General features: G+C 37.3%; 1 pseudogene; it reads left to right on the plus strand.

The window, feature by feature from the left end:
- Positions 1-2,481: 2,481 nt before the first annotated feature.
- LOC143669613 (selenide, water dikinase 2-like) lies at positions 2,482-3,207 on the plus strand (annotated as a pseudogene).
- The last annotated feature ends 1,282 nt before the right edge of the window (positions 3,208-4,489 follow it).

Here is a 4,489-nt window from a genome sequence, read left to right on the forward strand (position 1 = left end):
AGAGACCTAGGTTCAATTCCTGGAGCCTGCCCAAACAAAAACAACAACAAAAAATATATATACAATTCCATATACGCAGGGCAAGAACCAGAAAAACAAGAACTGAAAAATTCTGATTGGTTAAACAGAACCTATGCTAGAAGTTTAGAATAAATTGAACTGAATGCCAAAGAACAGATAGAGAACAAAGCCAACCAACATGAAAATCCCAGGTAAAACAGTGAACACAAACTCCAGAATAAACTAATCAAGGAATTAAGATACCTAGGCACCAGCAAAAAATTATGAGTCATACTAGGGAAAACAAAGACATGGCCAAGTCAAAGAACAAGCTAACATTTTAAACAAGATACAGGAGTTGAAATTACTAATTAAAGATGCTCAAACAAGCATGCCAAATCAATTAAAAAATTAAATCAATGACTTGAGGAAAGATATGGCAAAAGAGATGAAGCATATAAAGAAGAAATTGGGCAACCATAAGGAACTTGAAAACTTGAAAAAAAAATGGAAAAACTTGGAATGAAAAGCACAATAGAAGAGATGAAAAACACATTGAAGAATTGCAACAGTAGATTTGAAGAGGCAGAAGAAAGGATTAGTGAACTAGAGGACAGGATATTTGAAATCCTGCACACAAAGGAACAGATAGGGAAAAGAACTGAAAAAAGATATGAGCAGAATATCAAGAAATTGAATAACAATATGAAACACATGAATATATGTGCTGTGGGTGTTCCAGAAGAAGAGAAGGATAAAGGGGAAGAAAGAATAACATAGAAAATAATCACCAAAAATTTCCCATCTCTTATGAAAGACATTAAACTACAGATCCAAAACACACAGTATACCCCAAGCAGAATAGATCCAAATAGACCTAATCCAAGATACTTGTTAATCAGATTGCCAAATGTCAAAGAAAAAAAGAATTCTGAAGGCAGAAAGAGAAAAGTGACCCACCATATACAAGGAAAGCTTGATAAGAATATGTGTGAATTTCTCAGCAGAAAAAATGGAGACAATAGGTGTCTGATATATTTAATATACTGAAAGAAAAAAACTGCCAGCTGAGAATTCTGTACCAGAATTCTCAAATTCTTCAAAACTCAGGAGGAGTAGGGCAATGGTGGCTCAGTGGCAGATTCTTACCTGCCATGTCAGAGGCCCCGGTTCAATTTCCCATGCCTTCCCATGCAAAATAAAAAAAAAATAAAAAGAAGGTTTAAAATATTTTCAGACAGGTACTGAGAGAGTTTGTGAACAAGAGACCTACTCTACAAGAAATACTAAAAAGAACAGCACAGGTAGAGAGGAAAAGACAGGAAAGAAACGTCTGGAGAAAAGTGAAGTGATGAAGTCTATCAGTAAGGTCAAAAAGAAAAAAATAATAAGATATGATATATCAAAATAAAAGCAGTATGCATGCAACAACATAGGTGAATCTTGAGGACATTATGTTAGGTGAAATTAGCCAGAAACAAAAGGAGAAATACTGTATGGTCTCACTAATATGAGCTAACATTAACAAATAAACTTAGAGAGTTGAAGTTGAGAACACAGGTTATCAAGAAGATAGAAAGAGGTAGAGATTGGGCATTTGATTCTTAAGGAGTACAGAATATTCAACAGGATGGATTGTAAAGATCCAGCAGTGGAAAGCACAATAGTATCTGGTAGTAAGACCATATTGTAAGTACACATTGAACAAAGCTGAGTATGAGTATGGTAGAATGAGGAAAGCTAGTGGAATGTATGACACCAGAAGGAAAGATAGAAGACAAAGACTGGGACTGTATAATTTATCAAAACCTAGTGTGGACAATGATGGTAATTAAATGTACAGATATAAGAATGTTTTTGCATGAAGAGAAACAAATGAATATCAATAGTACAACGTGTTGAAAATGAGATAACATACAGAAAAAATACAATCAATGCAAACTAGGGTCTATAATTAGCAGTAACATTGTAATAGGTTTCCATTAAGTATAACTAAGGCAATATACCAAAGCTAAATGTCAATAAGTGGGGGATATAAGAGGATAGGGCATTCTTGATGTTGTTGCTGTTTCTCCTTTTTATTTTATTTTTTTATTTCAGTCTTCATTTTTTCCCTTTTCTTTCTTTGCAGAAGAAATTGAAATGTCCTCATATAGATTGTGGTAATGGATGCATAACTATGTGATTACATCAAGAACCATTGATTGCTTGCTTATGATGGATTGTATGATGCATGAACAAAACTTGAAAAACAAATGGAAGAACTTATAGAAAGGAAAGGCACAATAGAAGAGATGAAAAATGCAATAAAGAATTACAATGGTAGAATTAAAGAGGTAGAAGAAAGGATTAGTGAACTACAGTGCAGGACATCTGAAATGCATCAGTGATGTGCTGGTGTTGACCAAACTCTTAGGAACCCAAGGTGCTGTCAATGCCCACCAGTGGCTTGATAACTCTGTAAGATGGAATAAGATCAAAATGGTGGTCTCTCTGGACATTGGGTTGGATGTCTGTGTCATACCCCTGAGGCTCAGGGGCCTATCACTGGTGCAGTCCACAGATTCATTTTACCTTTTGGTGGAGGTTTTTTACATGATGGGGTGCATAGCTTGCACAAAAGTACTGATCAAACTCTATGATATAGGCATTTCTGAATGTGATAACATGTTGATGTTGCTCAGTGTCAGCCAGAGTATGAGTGAGGAGGAGAAGGAAAAGATAACACCCATTCTTGATCAGAGGCTTTTGCAATGTTGCTGAGGAAGGGAGCACTGCAGTAACCAGTGGACAGATGGTGGTGAACCCTTGGACTATCATTGGTGGGGTCATCACCATGGTCTGTCAGCCAAATGAGTTCATCATGCCTGAACAGTTTTGTGGTTGGTGGTATACTGGTATTGACCAAATCCTCAGGAACCAAATTGCTATCAATGCCTACCAGTGGCTTGATAACCCTGAAAGATGAAATAAGATCAAAATAGTGGTCTTCAGAGAAGAGGTGAAGCTGGCCTATCAGGAAGCCATGATAATATGGCCACCCTAAACAGAATTGATGCCAGGTTAATGCACATGTTCAATAACCAGGCCACCACAGATATCACAGGCTTTGGCATTCTAGGACATGTGCAGAACCTCCTGCAAGACAAAGAAATGAGGTGTCCTTTGGTGGAATCATGGAATCATGGCCCCCTAGAAAAGCCATGATTTAACCAAAATCCCATTTCATAAAAGTAGAATAATCCCTATTCAATACTGTATGCTTGAAACTGTAATCAGATCATCACCCTGGATGATGTGATTTAATCAAGAGTGGTTGTTAAACTGGATTAGGTGATGACATGTCTCCACCCATTTGTGTGGGTCTTGATTGGTTTACTGGAGTCTTATAAAAGAGGAAACATTTTGGAGAATAAGAGATTCGGAGAGAGCAAAGAATGCTGTAGCACCACAAAGCAGAGTCCACCAGCCAGCGACCTTAGGAGATGAAGAAAGAAAATGCCTCCTGGGGAGCTTCATGAAACCAGAAGCCAGGAGAGAAGGAGCTAGAAAATGATGCCATGTTTGCCATGTGCCCTTCCAGATGAGAGAGAAACTCTGATTGTGCTTGCCATGGGCCACTCCACTTGAGAGAAAAACCCTAAACTTCATTGGCCTTCTTGAACCAAGGTATTTTTCCCTGGATGCCTTTGATCGGACATTTCTATAGATTTGTTTTAATTGGGACATTTTCTCAGCCTTAGAACTGTAAACTAGTAACTTATTAAATTCCCCTTTTTAAAAGCCATCCCGTTTCTGTTATATTGCATTCCAGCAGCTAGCAAACTAGAACATTTGGATTTTAGAGACTTTGTACACAATTATAGATGGTTCCTAGGAGTTGATTTTAAGAAATTTTCAAAGAAACCCACCTGCCTAGTTCCAGCTGCCTATCAAAAGCTGTCTTTGTACACATTCCAAGATCTGAAGTAACATTTTTACTTTGGGGGAGAGGTTTGTCCATCTCTTGGGTATAAGAGAAGCAGAGTGACTTCTGTTTAGTCTTTCTAAGGGCAAGGTGAAGCTATTCCAGTTTGAGGGGGTTTTCTTTGCACTGGGTTAATTTCTGCCCAGGAAATGAGATTATAAAAGTAAATTATATGTATACATTAAGTGAATTACAAAATGAAAGCACTTAAGCAGACTGTTAAGAGATCTTATAATGCAATGTCAAATTCTTTATTAGATTTTTCTGAAGTGTTGGCTTTTTCCTACTTTGGGCAAGAATTAAGCAGCTTGTCCAATGACTGGGAAAGAAAGACCTGTTACCATCTGGTCTGGTCTCTGTTAATGATGTCTCTCCCTAAAGGACTGGGAGAGGCAAGTGAGCTCCAGAATCCAGGCTTTGGTGCTCATGAGATGTTAAATATTGTGTTGATTCCTGGTGACCTAATCAATAAAGAACAATTTCTAGCAAGAAAAAATAAAAAGGACTTTATTGCAAAAAATT

The sequence above is a fragment of the Tamandua tetradactyla genome, chromosome 26 (assembly GCF_023851605.1).
Source record: "Tamandua tetradactyla isolate mTamTet1 chromosome 26, mTamTet1.pri, whole genome shotgun sequence".
Taxonomy (NCBI): Eukaryota; Metazoa; Chordata; class Mammalia; order Pilosa; family Myrmecophagidae; genus Tamandua; species Tamandua tetradactyla.